Source organism: Bos javanicus, chromosome 2 (assembly GCF_032452875.1).
Source record: "Bos javanicus breed banteng chromosome 2, ARS-OSU_banteng_1.0, whole genome shotgun sequence".
Classification (NCBI taxonomy): Eukaryota; Metazoa; Chordata; class Mammalia; order Artiodactyla; family Bovidae; genus Bos; species Bos javanicus.
Genome location: NC_083869.1, coordinates 75,029,561 through 75,056,054, shown reverse-complemented (window position 1 = coordinate 75,056,054; position 26,494 = coordinate 75,029,561). Strand labels below are relative to the sequence as shown.

Sequence of the window (26,494 nt, the reverse complement as noted above, 5' to 3'; positions counted from 1 at the left end):
CCAGAGTCAGAGTCATGAGACATGTAATATAACAGCAACAGAGTACATGTTGTTGCTGCTAAGTCACTTCAGTCATGTCCGACTCTGTGCGACCCCATAGATGGCAGCCCACCAGCCTCCCCCATCCCTGGGATTCTCCTGGCAAGAACACTGGAGTGGTTTGCCATTTCCTTCTCCAATGCATGAAAATGAAAAGTGAAAGTGAAGTTGATCAGTCGTGTCCGACTTTTAGCGACCCCATGACTGCAGCCTACCAGGCTCCTACATCCATGGGATTTTCCAGGCAAGAGTACTGGAGTGGGTTTCCATTGCCTTCTCCTAACAGAGTACATACATGCTGTTAAAGCATAAAAATCCATATATGTGAATTCTAAGATGCATATCTTAACTAAAATAAAATAAATAAAATTTTAAATAAAAACAGACAGCGTGTTAAAAAACAGACATCACTTTGCCAACAAAGGTCCATTTAGTCAAAGCTATGGTTTTTCCAGTAGTCATGTACAGATGTGAGAGTTGGACCATAAAGAAGGCTCAGCACCAAAGAATTGATGCTTTCCAATTGTGGTGCTGGAGAAGACTCTTGGGAGTCCCTTGGACAGCAAGGACACCAAACCAGTATTCTTTGATTTTCTAAAGGAAATCAACCCTGAATATTCATTGGAAAGACTGATGCTGAAGCTGAAACTCCAATATTTTGGCCCCTTGATGCAAAGAGTCAAATCGCTGGAAAATACCCTGATGCTGGAAAGACTGAAGGCAGGAGAAGTGGATGACAGGGAATGAGATGGTTAGATGGCATCCATGACTCAATGGACATGAGTCTGAGCAAACTCCAGGAGATAGTGAGGGAACAGGGAAGCCCAATGTGCTGCAGTCATGGAGTCTCAAAGACTCAGACACAATGACTGAACAACAATAAATAAAATAAATGGTCAGTTCTAAGTAGAAGTAAAGATTTCTTCGTGGAAAAGATAATAACTATGAGTCAAATCATGACCTTGAATTGGCCACATCAGGAGGGCTTCCCAGGTGGTGCTGGTGGTAAAGAACCCGTCTGCCAATTCAGGAGATGTAAGAGACATGGGTTCAATCCCTGGGTTAAAGATTTAGCGGATCCCCTGGAGTAGGAAATTGGCAACCCACACCAGTATTCTTGCCTGGAGAATCCCATGGATAGAGGAGCCTGGCAGGCTACAGTCCATGGAGTCACAAAGAGTCAGACATGACTGAAGCAACTTAGCACAGGAATCTAGTACATTATGCAACTTTTAGATATTCTCCCAAATAGTCAAACATTGATTCCAGGCTTCAGGACTGCCTTCTTCCCAGGTAGCATTATAAAGCATGGAAACCTTTTCGGTTACCTTGGAGTCCTCTGGAACCAAAACCTTATTCTGACCTCAGTGGGTGATGGGGAGGTCCTGCATTCTTATTTCTTTTATGTCTAGCTTGTTCCTTCTGTGAATTCTACCACCAAGGCAAAATGGTGACTGATGTTGACTGCCCAAGATTTTCTCACTGTTCAGTTTCCCAGTGCTATCATCATCCAACATTTGAATTCTTTTCAATGTCTTACATAGAATTAAAAGAGATAATTTTAGCCACCCTGCCCAAACTCCCAACAACATACCTGGATTTTAATTACCAGTAAAGGTGAAACTAAGAATGGAATCTACAATGGTGAATTTAAAAAGTTCCTGTTCTCTACTTTTATCATAAATTCTGATGACTTTTTAGTCATTACCATTTAATATCATTTCCTTTCTCTATTTCTCTGTCCTCTATATATAATATATGATATAGTTTTAAATATTTATTTTGGTATGCATAATGCATTGCATATATGAATGTGTGCAAATAAATACCTGTATACATTTAAACACATTTATTTTTTAACTGAATCTACACATGTATTAAGGCTCTCCAGAGAAACAAAATCAGCTATATTTAATTATTTACAATTATTTTTTTGTTCCTTATTTTTGAATTGTCTCCAAAGGTCATTTGGGGTTGCAGACATATTGTGAAGTATCAGAGGAAAAGTGAATCAGTAGGAGGCAGGATAATGGTTATCAGCTACACCAACTATTTTCTTACAGGGAGGAAAATCAGCCATGGTAAAGAATATCATTGGTTTTGCTGTGCTCGACAAAGAAGAAGAAAGGGTAGTCTGCACACCCTGGGGATGTGCAGAAGGGGTGGCCATGGCCTCCATGCCTTCTTCATTGACCTCCACAAAAGACCCATGTAGGACCTTGGACAGGTACAAGTCTCTCTTTGATGACGCCCAAGAAGAGTAGCCTTGGCCTGCTAGAAGGCATCAGACATTGAAGAAGATATGCAAACAGCCAACTAGCACAGGAAAAGGTGCTCGGCATCATTAACTGCTGTGTGTTAGTCGCTCAGTCATGTTTGACTCTTTGTGACCTCATGGACTCTAGCTTGCCAAGTTCCTCTGTCCATGGAATTCTTCAGGCAAGAACACTGGAGTGGGTTGCCATTCCTTTCTCCAGGAGATCTTCCCAACCCAGGGGATTGAACCAGGATCTTCCCTAGGCAGATTCTTTACTGTCTGAACCACAGGGAAGCCCCAGATGAGTCCTTCCCAGGATGTGAAGAGCATCCTCCATGTCATGTTTCTTCTCTAGCTTAAGTCTAAGGAGGAAGTCTTCCATCTCTTCTTCATCCATCATGTCTGATTTTATCAGTTCTATGAATTTCTCATAAGTAAGTTATTTTTCCACCCCTTCACAATTGGTCTTTTTCTCTGGAAGCCTGTTATACCTATTCAGCTTCTTGCCAATTAAGAGAAGCACCAAATTCTTGGTAAATAGTTCTTCTATATATGTCCTTTCAAAGGTAGATTCCTCAAACATCACTTACACAGAATTGCCTTCATTCTTGAAGACTTTCAATGGTTTTTCCTTGGTTTGAAATTTATTAAACTGATGACCCTAGTTTCCTGTGAATTAGATGGCTTTCATAGGAATCAGATTAGTCCCTGAATTAACTGAATTTGTGGATGACAACTCTATAATTTCACTTTTTATTTCTTGGCGAGCCAGGTATGTCTATGTTTTCTGAACTCCTCTGTAAACTTGCTAAGGTCAGATTCTTCCATCTCTGATTGGTAGAATTTGCAGCAGCAATCTTTGAAAGATGAGAGGAAATAATAAGGCGTTTTTCCAAAGAGCCTTTTGGCAGTTCTAAGGAGGTACTGTGCATTAGTCATGGGAACTTTGATGAAGCAACTGGAAATCCTAGTGGACACATTCACCTCTGATTCCACTTTTACTTAATACCTGAATTGTAGTTTTTCTATTTGTTCCCATGAAAACCATGGCCAGGTCAGAAAAACATGTTTCTCAGTATCAGTACAAGCCAAAAGTGTATTATAATATACTTATGTATAACATAATTACATACATATACATTTAACACATGTATATAAAAATGTGTACCCTATAATTCTATAAACATGCAATTATTATTACCCAGTAGTATATGTGGGAGAAGGCAATGGCACCCCACTCCAGTACTCTTGCCTGGAAAATCCCATGGACAGAGGAGCCTAGTAGGCTGCAGTCCATGGGGTCGCTAATAGTCAGACACGACTGAGCGACTTCACTTTCACTTTTCACTTTCATGCATTGGAGAAGGAAATGGCAGCCCACTCCAGTGTTCTTGCCTGGAGAATCCCAGGGACGGGGGAGCCTGGTGGGCTGCCGTCTATGGGGTCGCACAGAGTCAGACACTACTGAAGCGACTTAGTAGTAGCAGCAGTAGTATATGTATGTGTGTATGTACTTTTCTTCCTTTGGAAAAAGGAATTGACTCCCATGATTATGGAAGTTGAGAAGTCCCACAGATTGCAGTCACCAAGCTATAGAACCAGGAGAGCTAATGGTGTTGCTTCAGTCTGAAAACCAGCAGGTTGGAGACCCAATTCGGGAGGATCCAGTGTTTCAGTTTCAGGGCAAAGCCAGACAATGACTGATTTCCCAGTGAAAACGTTTGAGCAATAAGAATTTTTCTTACTCAGCCTTTTGGTTCTACTCAGGTCTTGTTTAGGAGGAGACTCACCATGGAGAGAACAATCTCCACTACTTAGTGCACTGATTGAAATGCTTATCTCATCCAGAAACACCCTCATAGACATATCCAGAGTACTGTTTGACCAAATCTCGGGCACTTGTGGCTCAGTCAAATTAACATATAAAATTAGCCATCACAACACAAAATTAAATACAATTAGTCTTTGTATTCAAATATGCACCAAGAATATAATTTTGTTTATTAAAAAAGAAAAAAAAAACTTTAAAAGCAGATATTACCATTTTAACTGGAAACCTGCATATATTCTAGAGAAGAAAATTCTCTACCTCCTGCTCATGTTCCAGGCTAAGATGCTTATCTTACATGATTGATAATTTTTTTTTTATAATTAATTTTATTTTATTTTTAAACTTTACATAATTGTATTAGTTTTGCCAAATATCAAAATGAATCCACCACAGGTATACATGTGTTCCCCATCCTGAACCCTCCTCCCTCCTCCCTCCCCATACCATCCCTCTGGGTCGTCCCAGTGCACTAGCCCCAAGCATCCAGTATCGTGCATTGAACCTGGACTGGCATCTCGTTTCATACATGATATTTTACATGTTTCAATGCCATTCTCCCAAATCTTCCCACCCTCTCCCTCTCCCACAAAGTCCATAAGACTGTTCAAAGAGATCCTGGAAGTGGGTCAGTGGAAAATCAGAAAGCCTCCTAAAAGTGGACTCGTTTAAAAGTGGCCTATCATCATCAACGGGTCCTCCACTCACCTCTAAAAGTGATTCACTTGTGTAATGAGTTTGAGCTTTTCTACAAATTCATTTTTTATCAGGAAGAGAAATATTTTATCTTTGGATGTTTCTCTCAGTGTCACTTTCTTTCATATTCTAATTAACACTAAATACATTAAAGTATATTTTACATTAGAATAAAAGTGAAATGAAGTCCCTTTTAAATCAACATGTGGAATGATTCCAGAAATGATTTACATTCATTTTGCAAGACTTTGCCATGTATGAGTCTGCCGCATGGGAATTTTTTCCTCCTCAAACCACGGACTTTCTTATTAAACCACTGAGACAACAGTTTTTTTCTGAGCCCAAAGCTCATATTATTTTTCTTTTTTGCAGAATGCTTATTAGCTTCAAAGAGGATATACAAGGAAAAAGGGCTTACCTTAGTTCTTGAGAACTGAGGCAGAGGTGCTTTTTTAGCATTTAACAATACTAAGAAAGAGAAAAGATGATCATAGCTGACTTTTCATAGCAACTGATTGCAGGGGGCAAATTGCTACATCAAATAGAAGCCACATGCTCTCACACATTACCTCCTATGAGTCTTCTTTCTTGAGCACAGATAAGGAAAAACAGATGTATTGCTATCATTTTATTCTGCTATTATTTAATCAATGTTCATCCAAGACAAGTGGAACTTTATTAAGTAAAAATAAGTACAAATGTGAATCTTCTGCTTTGGTCTTGTGGAATGCCTCTTATACTTACTCTGAATTAACTCAACAATCACTTTCTCTGAATACTGTTAAAATACCATTAGAGTCACAAATTTACTTATGGCTCTTATCTTCTAAGAGTTTCTAAGCCATGTAAGCTAGGACTAATGCAGACAATATAGAGAGGAGGTGATTTCCTCTCCTCTTGCACACAGGAAATTTTCAATAAATGTTTGTTGCTATCATTGTTTTCATGAATATATTTTTTGCCCCCTCATTCCTCTGCTGAAACTGGTTGACCATCCCAATGCCATCAACAAAACACACACACCTACATCCTGGTGAAACAACAGCATCCCACCCACCCAAATTTACACTTGGAGAAATCCAACTGAAAGATTCCACACTGACCCACTCATAAGAGAGTGAACGTATATCCCTGTGCCTGAAGACAAGAAGAATGCCATGCTTACCTACTCCCCAAGCATAAGAATACAGGATAAGAGGAAAAATAAATTTTCTACTTTGCTTCACACTGCCCAAGTGTACCTTTATAATGTAAAGGAATAAGTGCAGATTTTTAGAATCAAAGAGTGAAAGTGTTAGTCACTCAGTCCTGTAGAACTCTGCGACCCTGTGGACTGTAGACCACCAGGCTCCTCTGTCCATGGAATTCTCCAGGTAAGAATACTGGACTGGGTTGTCATTCCCTTCTTCAAGGGATCTTCCTGACCTAGGGATCAAATCCCAGTCTCCTGCATTGCAGGCAGATAGAGTCAAGAAGACCTGGGTTTGAAACTCAGGTCCCTGCTTATTAGATCTGTGATATGAGTTTAGTATGCTTGTCTAAAATATGGAGCTAGTGATAACATTTCCTAAAACATTTCCTCCCCCAACTCATTTCTCAGGAAATAAAATCAGTAACTATGAATGGGTACAGTCTTTGTTAAAAGTTTCCTTATAATTAAAAGTCAGGAGATTGGTCTAGACATCTTTTTGGTATCTTATGTCACTATGAAATTGTTTTATAGATAGATTCCTGAAGTTCCTAGCTATATGATGGTCTTAGATTGCCATCAATCTTTTTTCCCTGTTTTCCCAGTGATATAATTTCACTTTCATTGAATATCTTTGTAGGTTGCCAGAGCTCTGTAGGCTTAAGCATAGCATTTATGAATTTAAGTAGCTTCACTTCATGAGTTGGAGCCAAGCTAAGGTTTCTGCTAGATACTGGCTACATTTATCCAAGTATATGCTTAAAAACTGGGAGATAAACCTAGAATGGGTTTACAGACCCATTCTGAGACTATTTCCTTTTAAAACTATATCAACTCTGCTGTTTATAGCAACACACTTAGTCTTAGGGATTATTATAATATGTGAAATAAGTCAGAAAGAGAAAGACAAATATGATATCAGTTGCATATGGAATCTAAAAAATTTATGCAAATGAATTTATTTACAAAAAAAGAAATGAATTCATGGACATAGAGAACAGACTTATGGTTACCAAAGGGTAAAGAGAGGAGAGTTAAATTAGGAGTTTGGGATTAGCATATACATACTACTATATATAAAACAGATAAACAAGGACCTACTGTATAGCACAGGGACCTATACTCAATATTTTATAATAACCCATAAAGACAAGGAATCTGCAATATATATATTTGCTGTACACCCAACACTAAGGTGACATTGTAAGTCAACTACACTTGAAAACAAAAATGCAAGAATGCCATCAATCATGAGTGGTGAGCCACTTTTTTTTTTTTTTATAGTTTCTGGAGTTAATGTTAGATTTGGAAAGAGAATTGGGCAAATTTTGAAAAGTGAAACAAGTATCAGCCTTTCTCTTTATAGTACTGAGCCTGTAGCTTTTACTATTCTAAACCAAACATCCTGGCAACACTTCCCCATAGTTCTGAAATTAGGTATTTTTATTTTCATTAAATTGTATATGACTTTAAACAAACACATAAAAAAGCAGCTGAAGATAAGAAGAAACAGACTGTGCATTTGAGCTCCCAAGAAGACAATAAACAGAAATCCATTTGGATATTTATTTAGTCAAAGATTTCACAATTTCCCACTATAGGGAAAAGCAAGATAATTCCTTCAAATACACAGCTAAGTGTTGTGCTCAGGCCATTTGACTTCCTGTTTCATTATTGCTGTGCTTGCAACAATACCATGCAGTGGAACGCAGTATATGCATTAACTCTGCATGCATTAACATATCGTTAACTATACAGACAATGTTGTTCCATGGATCTCTGGAACTTTTCATCTTGCATGACTGAAATCCACCTCCCTGTTTCCTTCACCACCCTCATCCCTGGGAAATGACCATTCTGCTTTCTGTTTTAATGATTTTGACTATTTTAGATACCCCAGATAATCGAATCAATCAGTATTTGTCCTTCTCTGACTTGCTTCATTTAGCTTAATGTCTTTGGCATGGATGAAACTTGAGGATATTGTTTTAAACTTTTGATCACAACCTATAGTCCTAGCGTACCAAAACATTCATTTCTCTTACACTAGATAAAACTGGTTTGTTAAAACTAAATATAATTTACAGCACTAAAAGTTAAATAAAATCACAAAAGAAAATAAGAAAAATTCACTCTTGGGACTTCCCTGGTAGCCCAGTGATTGGGACTTCACCTTCCAATGAATGGGGCTGTGGTTCAATCCCATGTGCCTCATGGCCAAAATACAACAACAACAACACAAAACAGAAGCAAAATTGTAAGAAATTCAATAAAGACTTTTGGAAAGTGGTCCAGATAAAAAATCTTTTAAAAAAATGAAAAATGCATTTTTCTTTCTTCAAATCAAGCTTTTCCTGTTGTTGCTATTAAGTCTCCCTATTTCATTTCATTTCAAGTAATCTTACAATGTTGTGAAGAAATGCCATAATATTTTTTGCCACAAAAATATATCTTAAGCATTTCAGCAAAGTTAAAACCAGATAGAAACTTTAGGTAACTGTAACAATAGTTAAATCGGTGGCCAAAAAGAAAACTGAGTCTGTCAGAGGACAGGACACAGAGAGAAAAATCAAAACTTCTAAACTCCTAAAACTGGTGGTATCGAAATGAACTCTGACTGGAATTATAGTTAAAATTTGTTGGTCTGACATAATCACCTGTTTCCACATTATTATTTCTTCCGATTAAGCAAGGTATTACACCTGCTATTCAGATATGCTAAGTCGTTTCAGTCATGTCTGACTCTGCAATGCTATGGACTGTAGCCTACCAGGCTCCTCTGTCCATGGAATTTCCCAGGCAAGAATGCTGGAGTGGGTTGTCGTTTCCTCCTCCAGGGGATCTTCTGTACCCAGGAATTGAACTCCTGTCTCCTGCAGTGCCTGCATTTCAGGCGGATTTGCCATGTGACATGAACAAGATTTGGAGTCACCAGTCAGGATTTAAATCTTGTACTCAGTTGTTACATGACTTTGGATTACTTAGTTACTTACTTTGTTAATCTTGTTTTTCTCATCTGTAAACTAGGTGCTAGTATGTAATTCCCAGATTGTAAAGATTAAATAAATGTATATAAATGTATACATGTATAAACTAATGTATATAGTATACGGCATAGTTCCAATCACATTGCACGCAGATTCTTTACTGTCTGAGCCACCAGGGAAGCCCCACCAGTCACATAAAAAGAATTAATTTTTAAAAAAATCTTATAGACACCTTTGGAGGGCTTGGCAGTGCTGTTTCCTTCTGCCTACTTTTAAAACCAAGAGGCCCTTGGCACAGGTTCACCTTGGAATGACTCACGGTCATCAGATAACTTCTTTCTTTGAAGTCCTCTATCAAATACTGTCAATGTAATTCAAGGGGCAATTAATCACTTACTACTTATGACATCTGTTCTCCTGTTGTCTTGTACTGCTAATCAGCAGCTTGATTTTCAAATTAACTGTTGATGACTTTCTTACCTCTCAATTTATAAGCACCTTGAAAGCTGAGACTGCTAAGTATTGTCTTTCCAGTAAAGTTTTAGCAAATATAATAAATGGGAAAGCATATTTTTGAAAACAAAGCATGCTTGTAAAAAGCTATATTGAATAAGTTACTCAGGGGCTCCAAATTTACACAGGATGGTTTGTCCCTGTGCTCACTATTTCCATTCAACTACAAGTTTCCAATATTTAAAATTTTCTGTCATTGTGTGTTCTTTAATGTGTCTGCCTCAAGCAGTCCCTCTCCACTCAGCTTCAGGATTTCTAAATTGTTCTCTGCTGTAACAAATCAATTTACATATCAGTGAATTTATTTTATACAGCTTGAAGCTAACAAATTCTGTGAAAATAGTTTTCCTTAGTACCACATAGGACTTACAGATCTATTTTCTGGATTAAATTTACATCATTGTTTTTCAAATCATTTTGAAAGTGACTTTTCAAGTCACTTTGGTTACTTGTATTGAATCATTTGGAACAATTGTTAAAGGAACAGACCTCAGACATACCAAAATATTCTGATTAATGGAATAATATGTAATAATAGCAATGTCATTGTTTAATGGCTAAGTCATGTCCAATTCTTTTGAGACCCCATGAACTGCAAACTTCCAGCCTCCTTTGTCCATGGGATTTCCCAAGCAAGAATACTGGAGTGGGTTGCCATTACCTTCTCCAGAAGATCTTCCCAAACCAGGGATCAAACTCACATCTCCTGCTTTGGAAGGTGGATTCTTTATCACTGAGCCACCTGAGAAGCATTATAGTAATAGTTATGATCATATAGTCACAACTGTCAAACAAGTAATAACAGACAACTCAAAGTTTGATAATTTTGATGGACTTAGTGTTTAGACAACATACATTCCACTCCCTACCACTTGTATATTTCATGCCTCTTCTTCTAGATTGCAAATTTTAGTGACACCTTCCTTGCATAAATGGTAATATGTCAATTGTAGAGTCTGGATTAGAGATTAAAGGAAAAGTTAAAAAGAAGTGGACAAACAAATCACAACAGATAAAATGCCTGCTGTTTCTTTTTATAAGACACAAATTCATTTATTTATTTTTAAAAATTGATGTTACTTATTTTATTTGTGGATTTAAATTCATTATTCATTTTATATGTATTTGGTGGTTTCTTTTTCAGGCCTTACATCATGCTTTTCTCTATAGTTTTTCTCATTTTTTTTCTGTTCTTAATATATTATGGGGAAGCATATATATGGGCTTCCTGGTGGGTCAGTGGTAAAGAATCTGCCTTCAATGCAGAAGACCCAGAATCAGGAAGATACCCTGGAGGAGGGCCTGGCAACTCACTCCAGTATTCTTGCCTGGAGAATCCCATGGACAGAGGAGCCTGGCAGGCTGCAGTTCATAGGGTCACACAGAGTTGGACACGACCGAGGTGACTAAGCAGCAGCAGCAGCAAGCATACACATACATGTGCCTATTCATACCTACACACAGCCCACAGTGTGTGCAGTCCATACTATATACAGATTGTAAACTAAAAGCTTGGAACATGTCTATAACTGGTCAAATCTCACAAAAACTATCATTAATGATGGGAATCCAGTGTAGAAACTGAGATAAGTAAAATAAAGTAAGTTATCCAATGTCACCCAGCTGGAATGTATAAGAAGAAAAATTTAAACTCAAGATTATCTTTTCCAAATCCACACTATTAACTTTTAACTCTTTAGAGAAACCTAAGACTTTTAGAATTTCTCCTCATAATATGAGCAACTCCTAAGTAATAATTTATATTATGCGTGGCATCTTTCACCAAAAAGTAAATTGATGTGTGTTGGTAAAGGAAAATAGTGTTATCTGGTTTCTGATAGCTACTTTCCTATGTATTGTAAGGAGTAAGAATTAAAGTGTTAAAAGTATAGGTTAGTTGCTAGAAAATTTTTATATATAAAAATGATGTACCATCAATAAGTAAATATTTATGTTTAATATATACACCAATCATTGATCTTGTACTTCCTTGCCACTTCTCACAAAAAAGTATTTTGTATGTGCTAGTAATGATGATGATCTTGTTTGTAGAGAAACAATTTCTTTTGAACTTGGCTTAATAGGCAACACAAATAGATAAAGAAAGAAACAGAGGAATTCTGAGAGTCATATGTATACTTTGATGGTCAAGTTGAATAATGGATATTAACACAAACTGTGTTATGACATGAGTGAATTTTAACAAATTCAAAAGATTCAAATACATATAGCCATACATTCAGAGAAAGAGAGATGTCTAGTTATGAAAAAATAAATTCATAGGTGATATAACATTACAATATTTTGTGTATGCCAGTGTCTTCATGTTCCCACGTCTATTCTCTTCACCTTTGCATGAAATCATCTTCCTCTCATATTTGCCTGATTAACTCCTGCCTATTCTTCAACAAACAGTTCAACAGCTCAGTGTTCACCTTTTTTAAGAATATTTTCAAAATCCTCAAGTTTCCTCTCCCATGAGTTTGGAGCGGAGGCTATGTTTGCAGCCATCATGAAATTACTAATTGGGACAGTCTCCCAGTACAGACCAAGAAGGCAATGGCACCCTACTCCAGTACTCTTGCCTGGAAAATCCCATGGATGGAGGAGCCTGGAAGGCTGCAGTCCATGGGGTCGCTGAGGGTCAGACACGACTAAGCGACTTCACTTTCACTTTTCACTTTCATGCATTGGAGAAGGAAATGGCAACCCACTCCAGTGTTCTTGCCTGGAGAATCCCAGGGATGGGGTAGCCTGGTGGGCTGCTGTCTATGGGGTCACACAGAGTCGGACACGACTGAAGTGACTTAGCAACACGCATTAGATATTGTCTACTATACCCTGATAAATATTAGAGTGAATTATCTCTGTGATTTTCATCTTTGTGGTTATAAGTTCCCAGAGGATGGGGACTTTCTATTTTACTAGGAACAGTGCACAAAATGGGTATTCTTAATTGTATGCTCAAGATAGGAAACAAATAATGCTTGCAGACTTGAATTTTAAAATATTTCCTATATATATCTCATATAATACGATGGTTGATTATACATACACAGATATGAAAAACAAACAAAATATGTCCATCTCCCTATACAAATTTAAACTATTTCCAAACAAGTTTCGGTCAAAATAGAAACCTGACTTAATAATGGAGAGAAGTTTGTCCTTCTACTTAATAGTGTTACTCCTAATTAAGTTCTGTTCTACATTTTTTAAGACAGCAATTTTCAAATTTTTGTTTGTCTAATGAAATCCCGCAAATGAGGAAAAGTATTTTTCGTATATTTTGTGAAAGTAAATAACATCTCCAAACCAGCAGTTAACCAATGGAAAGAACAGAAATATGACCAGAGTTTTGCAGCATCTCATCACTTGGCAAAATAACTTGAGAGTTCCATACATTGCCCGCCATATGTATTATTTGCTCTCTTTTGGTTAAATGAAACACTATAGTGACCATAGTGTTAGTCACTCAGTTGTGTCCAAATCTGTGACTACATGGACTGTAGCCTGCAAGTCCCCTCTATCCATAGAATTTTATAGGCAAGAATACTGGAGTGGCTTGTCATGCCCTTCTCCAGGAGATCTTCCAGACCCAGGGATGGAACCCAGGTCTCCAACACTGCGTGCAGATTCTTTACTGTTTTGAGCTACCTGGGAAGCCCATAAATGAAACACAGACCTCAAATAAAACTTCAAATGTCTTTTCCTTTTGCTTGCTTTTTGTGGGGGGTCCCTTTTGAATCATTATGATGCTAGAGGATAGTTTGTGGAAAATCAACTCTTCCTGGCCAGTAGAGAACTTAAACTTTGGATTATTGTCCTGTGGTGGTAGGTACCATCTCTATTTTTCTGTATGTGGGTGTTTTTGTGTGTGCATGTTATTACTTTTGTTGTGGATTCCTTGGACCTAAACTGTGAGGACTCTCATTAGATGTGTACACTGTGTATCTCAAATGAAATTCTCCTTTGACAAGGCAGCTATTCCTTATCCTCATAGAACATTCTCAAATCTTCCTTCTAGTTAAATATAGCACTTACACATTTAATATCTGTCAATTAAAAATAAAGGGCAGAAATATATTCTTACAAACAGAGTGCCTACCATCTGATGTCTAACATTCTAGAAGAAGGCAGAGAATGCCAAATCTGAGGGCTTTGTTTTTTCCCATACTATCTTACTTGCAGCTGAGAAGTTCGGGGAATCCATGAATTATCCATGAACGACATAAATGGGTATTTGAGATCATTTAAATCTAGTTTCTCCCTAAAAATTGTGGCTTCATACCCCTTTACTGTAGTTTATTCTATTTATAAATATCATATGGATTTAAAAACATTATTATTGCATGAAACAGAAATAACTGGAAAAGTTGTTTGAATTTGCCTTTTTTCATCTTTAAAATGGGAATAATATGGTACCTGTCTTATGATATTAAGTGGATTCATTTTATTACATTTTAAGGTATATAAATCATATAAATAACATAGTTAAAGTTGTATAAATAAATAATACTTAAGAAAAATATATTACAATTTTTTTACAGTTCAGTTCAGTTCAGTTCAGTCGCTCAGTCGTGTCTAACTCTTTGCGACCTCATGAATCGCAGCAGCCAGGCCTCCCTGTCCATCACCAACTCCCGGAGTTCACCCAGACTCACGTCCATTGAGTCAGTGATGCCATCTAGCCATCTCATCCTCTGTCGTCCCCTTCTCCTCCTGCCCCCAATCCCTCCCAACATCAGAGTTTTTCCAATGAGTCAACTCTTCACATGAGGTGGCCAAAGTAATGGAGTTTCAGCTTTAGCATCATTCCTTCCAAAGAAATCCCAGGGCTGATCTCCTTCAGAATGGACTGGTTGGATCTCCTTGCAGTCCAAGGGACTCTCAAGAGTCTTCTCCACAGTTCAAAAGCATCAATTCTTCGGCGCTCAGCTTTCTTCACAGTCCAACTCTCACATCCATACATGACCACTGGAAAAACCATGGCCTTGACTAGCTGGACCTTTGTTGGCAAAGTAATGTCTTTGCTTTTGAATATGCTATCTAGGTTGGTCATAACTTTCCTTCCAAGGAGTAGGCGTCTTTTATTTCATGGCTGCAGTCACCATCTGCAGTGATTTTGGAGCCCCAAAAAATAAAGTCTGCCACTGTTTCCACTGTTTCCCCATCTATTTCCCATGAAGTGATGGGACCAGATGCCATGGTCTTCGTTTTCTGAATGTTGAGCTTTAAGCCAACTCTTTCACTCTCCACTTTCACTTTCATCAAGAGGCTTTTGAGTTCCTCTTCACTTTCTGCCATAAGGGTGGTGTCATCTGCATATCTGAAGTTATTGATATTTCTCCCAGCAATCTTGATTCCAGCTGTGTTTCTTCCAGTCCAGCGTTTCTCATGATGTACTCTGCATAGAAGTTAAATAAGCAGGGTGACAATATACAGCCTTGACGTACTCCTTTTCCTTTTTGGAACCAGTCTGTTGTTCCATGTCCAGTTCTAACTGTTGCTTCTTGACCTGCATACAGGTTTCTCAAGAGGCAGGTCAGGTGGTCTGGTATTCCCATCTCTTTCAGAATTTTCCACAGTTGATTGTGATCCACACAGTCAAAGGCTTTGGCATAGTCAATAAAGCAGAAATAGATGCTTTTCTGGAACTCTCTTGCTTTTTCCATGAACCAGCAGATGCTGGCAATTTGATCTCTGGTTCCTCTGCCTTTTCTAAAACCAGCTTGAACATCAGGAAGTTCACGGTTCACATATTGCTGAAGCCTGGCTTGGAGAATTTTGAGCATTACTTTACTAGTGTGTGAGATGAGTGCAATTGTGCCATAGTTTGAGCATTCTTTGGCATTGCCCTCTTTGGGATCAGAATGAAAACTGACCTTTTCCAGTCCTGTGGCCACTGCTGAGTTTCCCAATTTGCTGGCATATTGAGTGCAGCACTTTCACAGCATCATCTTAAAGTTCACTTAAATAAAATTCTTAATATTTTTGATGCCAAGGAAAAATATACAATGTTTAATTATAAGTGCTACTTTGAATTTTTTATTTTTTTAAGAGCATGTATTGTCAAGAAATGCATTTAAGTATAAATCACTATTTTGCTATGCAGATCCAAACTTATATTAAACTATACACTGAACTTTAATCCAACAAGCAAAAAGTGCTTTCAGTTGTTTTTAATTTTCTTTTTGATGTTTAGAGTTCTTTTTATAAACCATAAAAAATAAACATATTCTGTTTGATTTTAGAAGCATTTGCTTAGAAATAACATATAATAGATTAATTGCATTCTCATTAAAAAAATTAGACATAATTGTCTTTACATCTTCACTACCTAGCACAGATTTTTGTAGTACTAGAATCATCCTGAATCAGTAAATTTGTGTGATCAAATAGATGAGTCTAAGGTAACTGTAGAATATCTTGAGGCAAATTTGCACAATTATAACTTTACGCTCATCTTCAGTGTTATGCATTTGTATTACTGATATTTTCCATTTCTAATCACTGAACTCTAGCATATTTTAAAACAAAATGTAAAACTGAAGATTAAAAACAATTTATAGAGTAAAGCAAAAAAATGACTCCAACTAATAAACTGTATTATAGCTCTATGATACTGCTGCTGCTGCTAAGTCACTTCAGTCGTGTCCAACTCTGTGCGACCCCATAGACAGCAGCCCACCAGACTCCCCTGTCCCTGGGATTCTCCAGGCAAGAACACTGGAGTAGGTTGCCATTTCCTTCTCCAATGCATGAAAGTGAAAGTGAAATCGCTCAGTCGTGGAGTCGCGACCCCATGGACTGTAGCCTATCAGGCTCCTCCACCTATGGGATTCCCCAGGCAAGAATACTGGAGTGGGTTACCATAAGTAGACACATTTAGTAGATGGAATGAAATCAGTTCCCAAGGTATTGAATACATGTATAAGTGAAATGAGCTGATACTCCCAGTTTAATTGCCTACATCCAAGTATACCTAAAGTTCATGTTCTCTTATCAGAGGCATATTAATGCCAGGTTCCATTCTCATCACTACCCAGCTTTTGAGCACCTACCACAGTTTATGGTAGTGATCTATGGGTCTCCAAAGCAGACAGCACTGTGTAGTGTTCCAGTTTTCCTGTGGTTACCAGAATACTCCACAGTGTTGTCGAAGACTAGAAGTTATGTATATAATGGTGGCTTATGCAATCTGATTGTAATATGATCTGAAATTTTGACACACTGCAATTTAAAAAATTAATGTGTGGCTGAGTTTATAGATTTTAAACTGGTTATCACTTTTTTTTTTTTGGGGTCAATAAGTACTTATATTTCACCCAAGATGCTATTGCAGGTAACCATCAAACTACTGTTTTCAGATATACAAAATGAACAAAAGCATTTTAGCATGCTGCATTACCATACATAGAAAACTGGTGAATATCTTCAGACACTAAGACTAGGAAATAAAATAAATTAACAACATTTGTTAATATGATTATGTATTCAGATATATGAATCTGAATATGATTCAGAGAAGGCAATGGCACCCCACTCCAGTACTCTTGCCTGGAAAATCCCACGGACGGAGGTGCCACTGCTAGGTGGCAGTCCATGGGGTCGAACAGAGTTGGACACGACTGAGCGACTTCACTTTCACTTTTCACCTTCAGGCTTTGGAGAAGGAAATGGGAACCCACTCTAGTGTTCTTGCCTAGAGAATCCCAGGGAAGGGAAAGCCTGATGGGCTGCTGTCTATGGGGTCTCACAGAGTCAGACACGACTGAAGTGACTTAGCAGCTGCAGCAGTAACATGCTGCTTTTAATTGGTGAACCTCCTCCCCTCAGCCCTTTTCTACCAGCTTACTTAGCACTAGCAAAATAATTCAGATAAAAGTTGGGAAAGGGGAATTAAGGCAGGTGTGAGAGATCCTTTAGTTATCTGATTAATCAAAAAAAGAATTTAAGTGATTTTGTGCCTGACTAGAAACTAGAAAAGTGAAAAAATGAGCCAACCTCCATGTGCAGGCAATGACCCTGTTGCTGATTGAATTGTGTGCTCAAACAATCTATATGGGTTTCCCAGGTAGCACTAGTGATAAAGAGCCTGCCTGCTAATGCAAGAGACACATAAGACATGTGAATTTGATCTCTAGGTGGGAAAGACCCCCTGGAAGAAGGCATGGCAACCCAGTCCAGTGTTCTTGCCTGCAGAATCTCATGGACAGAGGAGCCTGGCAGGCTACAGTCTGTAGGGTCCGGTACATGACTGAAGTGACTTAGGAGGAACGTATGATCTTCTTTCACTAGAAAGAACATGTCAAGTATGTCTAATCCATATTTTGGGTTTTCCCGGTGGCTCACATGGTAAAGAATCTACCAGCAATACAGGAGACCCCGGTTTGATCCCTGGGTGAGGAAGATCCCCTGGAGAAGGAAATGGCTACTCCTTCAAGTATTCTTTCCTGGAGAATTCCTCATAGTCCATGGGATAATAAAAAGTTGAACACAACTGAGCGACTAACACTTTCACTTTCAAAATCTGTATATTGAAGCTCTAACTAAGGTGAATATATTTGAAGATGGAGCCTTGAGAGAGCTAATTAAGATTAAATGAGGTCATAAAGGTGGGCTCAGAATCAACAAGAGATTGATATCCTTGTCAGAAGAAGAAGAGATAGACATTTTCCCACTCACACAGAAGGGAAAGGTCATTATGAAGATATCCCAAAGGTAGCTGTCTGCAACAAATATGTTCAGAAACAGTCCTGGAGGGACTCTGATGTTGAATTTCTAACCTCCAGAACTCTGAAGAATACATTTCTGTGGTTTAAGCCACCAAATTCATGGCAATTGCAACCTGAATTGACTAATGTATTTCCAAAGAAGAAAGATTAAAAGTGATCCCAGGCACAGCTGTTCAGAACAACAAAAGGCCAACCCAAGAGAGATTAAATGTGAGGCTGTATCCTCTTGCATGGATGGTGGCAGGATGAAGGGGGGACGTAGTCGTGACTCTTACCTCTGACAGAAGATCTGACCTATGTCACCTTGTGAATAGTTAGTTGCAGCAGGAGATTGTATCACTTCTCCAGGATGTTAACCAACTCAAAATAGACTTCCTAGTCATTAATTCCATTGGCTCAATTAGAGTACAGTCTAGTGTTTTGTTTGCTGAAAGAGTCTCAACAGTTGCCAGAAGCCAGAAGATTAAGATTACACTTGGGAGATCAGCTCTTTACCAGGACATCTGTAAATTTAAATATTTTGGGGTTTTTTGTTTCATTTTTTCAGTCAACCTATTCCTATAATTGGAAAATAAATTCTCTTGCTTGTAGAATTAGAGCTATCTTGGTTCAATTCTGGGTCCATACCATCTTTATGTTTTAAAGTTAATGTGAATTAAGTTTAGACTGTATCTGCCAAGACTAACACACCACTTCACACTTCTGGTCAGTGAGGGCCTGTGTCCTACCATATGGAAAGTAGCATTTTTTCCAGTTGTCAAGAATCTAGAGACAATGGTTCTTTGAGAGGTTACAGTTGTCCCATCTCAAAGTCTCAATAAATTCAGACAAATTAAAGCTAGAAAATGGTGGAGAATTCTATTGCAAGCAGGCAAAGAAACTACAAAAAGAATGCCTTTATTCATCCTACTTTTATTGTGCTCAAAAGTAGCTACAGGAGGCATTTCTGTTGTTGTTAGGAGAGTGGCAGGTGAAGGCAGTAGAGCAGTCAATAAGAGTTAGTGAAGAGCCAGAGTCTGTGATGAAGAATCAAATATTGATTTTGACACAGAGGAGTAGGTATTTTGGAATCAGTAACTGTGGCTGCCTCAGGGAGGCATGTGGAAGAAGCCCACTGGGAGTTTTGAAAATGCCAGGACCCAGCCACAAGTAAACCAAATCCAAATAACTGGATAAATATCACCCGAGAATATTTTCAGTTTCAATGGCAGGGGTTCCAGAGGAAAAAAGAAAGGAATAAGAAACTAAGACAGTAGGACAAATCAGCTTTTCTTGTGTCCAATTAGTGGTAATAACTAAAGAAGAGAAATTTGGGGATGATATTCTATCAAACTGATAAAGGAGATAATACAGTGGATGGACCTTGATATCATCACTAAGTAAGGCAGAAAGAGAAAACACAAATACCACTTATATATGGAATTTAAAATATGACACAAATGAACTTACCTATGAAACAGAAACAGTCTCACAGACAAAGAGCAGACTTGTGGCTGACAAAGGGGATGAGTAGGCAGGGGAGAGAAGGATTGGGGGTTTGAGACTAGCAGATCCAAACTGTTATATATAGGATGAACAAATAACAATATGAAATGGAATATATGTATGAATCACTATTTTGCACAGCAATTAACACAGCATTGTAAATCAACTATTATTCAATAAAATTTAAAAAGATGATAATGCCAAACTGAAAGCTCACAAAATCAAAATACAAAACTATCATGAAAAACACCTGTGTAACTGCAATAATAGGTGATTATATCCTAAGTATTGCAATCAGAATGAAAGCAAATATTATGAGTTCTTTCACACCTTTAATCATGAGATGTTAATGAATTAATCTACATGAATTTTTTTACCCAAGAGACCCACTATCTTCCATGACCTCTACAGAGTGCACAAACTCAGAATTGTGGTCAGACATGGACATCTATTTTTATTTCAGTGCACCATCCTCAACCTCCAAATGTGAATAAAATATGTACTCTATACATTCCTTACTGTTTAAGTATGATGTGTCCTTTGTCTCACAATCTATAAAAATAATTATGACTAATTACATCCTGAAGTTTCTAGGAGTATTCTAAGTATTACTTCTAGATGTATTACAGATATTTTACATAAGCTAAATGTGGTAAGTATCCTACATACAAACACGTTCCATTGCAAGAGCACATTCATAAATCTAATTAGTTTGTAAGTCCAACAGTGTTAGCCTAGGTATCCAACTAACCTAATTGGCTATATAGTACTGTACTATAATACATTTATAGTACTTTTCACACAGATAATATATAAAAAACAAACAGAAAAAAATTTTAATCTCATGGTAAAATACTTTGAAAATTATAGTAGTACAATAGAATAGCCAGCACACAGGGGCTGGCATCAGGTGAACAGGCAGACGAGTTGCCAACTGGAAGAGGGAGGTGGGAGATGGTAGAGCTGAAGGACTATAAGAAACAGGAGATGGAGGGTAAGCTGCAATTCCACTCATGCCTGATTTGATAACACAGGTTCTGTCTGGTTCCTTGCTGGATTCAATTCTATCTACCCTCTTGAAAAAAAGACCCAGTGATATCTGGATTGTGGGTCTTTTTTCTCATCATAGCTGACATGGTAGCAAGTAGCAATGGATTGCATTCTGAATGGCTGTTGCAAGTTCATGTACCATTCTACATTCAGGTTCTATGTCTCAAAAACTAACAGTACCTCCTCAAATAAAGAAAATCTCCTTGCTGTTTCCTGCGTGGTGAGTCTCTGGTTCATCAGTTACTTCTTCTTCCTCTTGCCTCTCTTTGTCCTTTCTCTTGTAATTTACACAAAAGCACAACCACTTGCAAAGGATGCACATACTTGACAATATAACCCAAACATGTGAACGGACACTTGAACACATATTAGCATCTTTGTAAGTTTGCAACTTGAAGTTCACATGTAGGCGACTAACTGTGAATGGTTTCCAATAAGACAATATTTAGGAGCTCATTTATCCAGGGCTTTAATGACCCTTTGTATGTGGGACTTCAGTATTCTATATATCACAATCTCATCTTCAAAGACTTGCTCTAGTCCTCAGCCTTTTATAGAGAATTTTGTAGCTATTAAGTCCTGCAAATATCTGTTTTATTTTTTCTTCCAAAACCTCACTGCCCTTAGAATAAATTCTTCCATCAAAAATTTGCTTTCTCACTTCAGAATGGGCATGTGAGTAGTTCAGCAACCCCCCTCGCAGTGAAGTGAAAGTGTTAGTCACTCAGTCATGTCTGACTCTCTATGACTCAATGTACTATAGCCTGCCAGGCTCCTCTGCCCATGGGGATTCTTCAGGCAAGAATACTGCAGTGGGTTGCAAATCCCTTCCCCAGGGGATCTTCCCGACCCAAGGATTGAACCCAGGTCTCCCACACTGCAGACGGATTCTTTACCATCTGAGTGACACCCCTCCCTGTTTCTCCCAGTGAAACAACCATTTAATTGGTAAAAGTTATAGTACAAGATGAAAAGTATCTGAAAGTTTTCCTAAGAGCACATAGAAAATGAAGAAATGTTTAATCAAGAAAATCTACTAAATATGTGTAAGAATAGTAAAAATTTGTTTGGGAGAGAGAGGTAATTTAAGCCATGATCTACTCCTCTACCCACCCCCATACCCAACTCAGTGTGAAGGAAATTCTACTCTAGATGACTTTGACTATGACCAAGGACACACTGTTCTCCAGCACCTAGTGTAGAGCCACGTTTTGCCTCCAGGGGGCATAAGCAGCCAGAATCTCTCATCCTTCTCCTCAGCAGTATATTGCATCTATTCTAGGTAGCTGGGACTGAGCTCAGAAGAAATAGCAGTGAGTGGTGGCTTGAAGCAAGATCTTAGTTCCCTGCCCAGGAATTAGATTGGGAGAAGGCAATGGCACCCCACTCCAGTACTCTTGCCTGGAAAATCCCGTGGACAGAGGAACCTGGTAGGCTGCAGTCCATGGGGTCGCAAAGAGTCGGACATGATGGAGCGACTTCACTTTCACTTTTCACTTTCATGCATTGGAGAAGGAAATGGCAACCCACTCCAGTGTTCTTGCCTGGAGAATCCCAGGGACGGGGGAGCCTGGTGGGCTGCCTATGGGGTCTCACAGAGTCAGACACGACTGAAGCAACTTAGCAGCAGCAGCAGCAGCAGCAGCCTGGATAAAAACCAGGAACCCTAGTCGCTAGTCCATCAGGGGCTAGAAGCTAGAGCGAAAATTCCCTGGCTCTTTCTCCTAGTGAAAAATGCATTTCTTAAGGAGAAAAAAACCAAAAACAGCAGCAAAGTTTATTGTTAGAGATGCAGCACAAGTGGGAAAGCACACACATAAGCAAGGCAGAGAGACACCTAGAGAGAAAGGGTGTAAGCATCCCCCTAATGAAGAGAACCACAGTAAAGAGATGGTTAAGTCATATATATAGGGCAGTTCTTCTGGGTCTTTGATACCTTTGACCAATTATCTGGTTTCTTTTTCCACACCTGCCCTGCCCTACCATCTTCCTTAACATGCATGCACAACATTTTTCCAAGATGAAGTCCAGCTCAGAGGTCTATTGAGAGGGATCTTGGCATCACCTATTATGGGGTGGTGCCCCCTCTTTCTTCACCTCCAAGGAGCCTAGGATGGGAAATATGTGACCTCTTGATCTTTTATTCAAACAGAGTTTAGCATCTCTCTGTCCCTGCTATTACTCTTATCTTTAAAGTGTCCAGTTCTTTATCCTGTTCCTGTTGTTATTCTATCTCAAAGTACAGACAGGAGGCTGGTCATAAATATCTAGCCTGAAGACCACTTGCCTCCTGCTTCAGAAAATGCAAACAGCAGACTAGTTGAAAATGCCTAACCTGGAGCCCATCTATCTCCTGCCTCAGAAACCAAGAGAATCCAAATTTCCTCACCCACTAAACCCCCATTCATGGGGCAAAAGCTATAACCCAGGTGCAGCCATTTGAGAATACTTGGAATTTATTCAGTTTATCCCAGTTTGATTGTATAATACATTAGTAGTTTCATTATGAAAGGAGCAAACCAAGAAGATCAGGAACTCCCATCACCATGAAATACTCCACCTGTAGAGTAGTAGGTCTATCTGGGAGAAGGAGACCCTTGTTCCAGAGCTTCAGGCCCAATGCAATTACATAGGTATTTTGCCCAAGGACAAGCTGTACTGGAAGAACAGAGATTTCTGTAGCTATTCCTAAGGGGGTAGACTTTATTTGGAACAGAGCTTGCAAAGTTTATGCTTAAGGAATATTTTGGTGGTAAGCAGAAAAGAAAATGTTAGTAGCTCTGAAATAGTGCTAGCAATAAGCAAGATGTAGTAAAACTGGCTCTGCTGCTGCTAAGTCGCTTCAGTCGTGTCCGACTCTGTGCGACCCCATAGACGGCAGCCCACCAGGCTCCCCCGTCCCTGGGATTCTCCAGGCAAGAACACTGGAGTTGGTTGCCATTTCCTTCTCCAATGCATGAAAGTGAAAACTGAAAGTGAAGTCGCTCAGTCATGTCTGACTCTTAGTGACCTCATGACTGAAGCCTACCAGGCTCCTCTGTCCATGGGATTTTCCAGGCAAGAGTACTGGAGTGGGGTGCCATTGCCTCCTCCAAAAACTGGCTCAAAATTATGCAAAGAGAAGTAGGAAAAGAGACAGCGAAGAAGTCCCCTCCTGAGACTGAATAAGTCTCAGAGACAGGCAACATTCTGCTCATGCGAAATTGCCACTTCAATTGGATTAGATTGTGGAACAATTTATATCCCTAGGGTGTTTTCAAAAACAATAGGACAGTCAGTTAGCACTGTGTGGAGGGGAACAGCTGGGTTTCCATACCAAAAGAGGCAGACCATCTATAAGTTTCACTGGAAATTCAGAGACAGAACTCTCTTGAGAGAGTTTGGCTAAGACCACACTTATTCCTGTTGGTCAGATGCCTGCACAAGCCCATCAGAAGTTACAAAGTGTGGGGGAAACAGGCTTCACTGAAATGCTGCAGCCAAGTTCTTAAACAATAACAGGCCCTTGGGGTGGGGGTGAGGGTTAGGGTATGGTGTCTAGAGAGTTACTACAATCCATTACCGAAAATGTCCAGTTTTCAACAACAAAAAAAGAGACATGCAAAGAATAAGAAATTGTGATCCATAAATAGGAAAAACAAAATGCATGCAATAGAGACTTCCTTTGAAGGTGTCAAATGTAGAACTTAGCAAAGATGTCAAAGCAGCTTTTACAACTATATTCAAAGAAATAAAGGAATCTGTGTTTGCGTAATTAAATGAAGGTGATAACAATGTCTTATAAAAAGGAAAATAGCAACAGAGCTAGAAATCACAAAGGGGACCAAATGGAAAATCTGCAGTTGAAAAGTACAATATGCTAATCAAAATGGGAAATTCACTAGGAGGCTCAATAGCAGATTTGAGCTGGAAGAAGAGAGTGTCTGCAAATATAAAGATCGAGAATATACATTCTGAAGAACAGAGTGTGAAATGAAATACTTGCTGCCATGCTGCTGCTGCTGTCACTTCAGTAGTGTCTGACTCTGTGCTACCCCATAGACAGCAGCCCACCAGGCTCCCCCGTCCCTGGGATTCTCCAGGCAAGAACACTGGAGTGGGTTGCCATTTCCTTCTCCAATGCATGAAAGTGAAAAGTGAAAGTGAAGTCACTCAGTCGTGTCCGACTCTTAGTGAGCCCATGGACTTCAGCCTACCAGGCTCCTCTGTCCAAGAGGCAAAAAAAAAAAAAAAAAAGCCACAGCTATCTGCAATTTCTGGCCTCCTAATGTGAATGTGTGCTAAGTCACTTCAGTCATGTCTGATTCTTTGGGACTCCATGGACTGTAGCCCACCAGGCTCCTCTGTCCTTGGGACTTCCCAGGCAAGAATATTAGAGTGGGTTGTTATTTCCTACTCCAGGGGATCTTCCAACCCAGGGATTCAACCTGCATCTCTCATGTCTCCTGCATTGACAGGCAGGTTCTTCACCACTAGTGCCACCTGGGAAGCCCTGATGTGAATGAGGGCTCCCAAAAGGGGACACAAGGGCTGCAATCCAGCGGATGCCACCACTACCCCCAGGGTGCCTGCTAATGAGCTGGGGGTGGGGGATGCAAGAGGCACCTATCCACCACACGTGCCACCCCTTACAGTGACAGGAAACATGATTTGGCCCCAGATAGCTGAGATGCATAGGAAAGGAATGAATTCAGTAAGCCCAGAAGCTTCCATCTTCGCATATATAGAATGCTAAATTCCTTCACTTGATATCTTGTTTTCCTTATTACTTAAGAATCTTCAATATTTAGACTGCCTGCCTCCTTTGTTACCAACTTGTGTATAGTCTAACTCCCTCTCCTACGTCCTGAGAATAATTGTCTCTGGGCTACTGTGATGCTGGTCTTCTCAGGTGGCACTGCTGCTGCTGCTGCTGCTAAGTCACTTCAGTCGTGTCCGACTCTGTTCGACCCCATAGACGGCAGCCCACTAGGCTCCTCTGTCCCTGGGATTCTCCAGGCAAGAATACTGGAGTGGGTTGCCATTTCCTTCTCCAATGCATGAAAGTGAAAAGTGAAAGTGAAGTGACTCAGTTGTGCCTGACTCTTAGTGACCCCATGGACTGCAGCCTACCAGGCTCCTCCATTCATGGGATTTCCCAGGCAAGAGTATTCGAGTGGGGTGCCGTTGGAACCCACCTGTCAATGCAGGAGATGTAAGATACGCAGGTTTGATCCCTAGTTTGGGAGATCCCCTGGAGGAGGGCATGGCAACCTACTACAGTATTCTTGCCTGGAGAATCCCATGGACAGAGGAGGCTGCTGGGCTACAGTCCACAGCGTCGGACACGACTGAAGAGACTTGGCATGCCTGAAGGCACTGAGACGTTGTGTTCAGGGCTCGGAGTCCTTAACATCCCCACCAAATAAAACAATTCTCTATTTACAAGTTTTGACTAATATTTTTTTAGTTGACAAGAGAGAAAACCAAATGAAGAAAAATGAACAGAAACTCAGAGAAATGTGAAAACCACCAGGGGCATCCACATAAAGATAATAAGGACACAAAAAGAGAGGAGGAAGGCAAAGAAGTAAAACATATATTTGGACACACAATAGCTGAAAAGTTCTCAAATTTATAAAAATAACCAATCTGAACAACAAAGGAGTTCTATGAACACCAGAGAGATTTACACCTAGACCCATTATTGGTAACATATTGAAGGACAAACAG

The 26,494-nt window shown here is 39.2% G+C and overlaps 1 pseudogene; it reads right to left on the bottom strand.

Moving 5' to 3' along the window:
* The window catches only part of LOC133256138 (immunoglobulin superfamily DCC subclass member 3-like), a 79,027-nt pseudogene that overhangs the window by 16,739 nt on the left and 35,794 nt on the right, over nt 1-26,494 (bottom strand).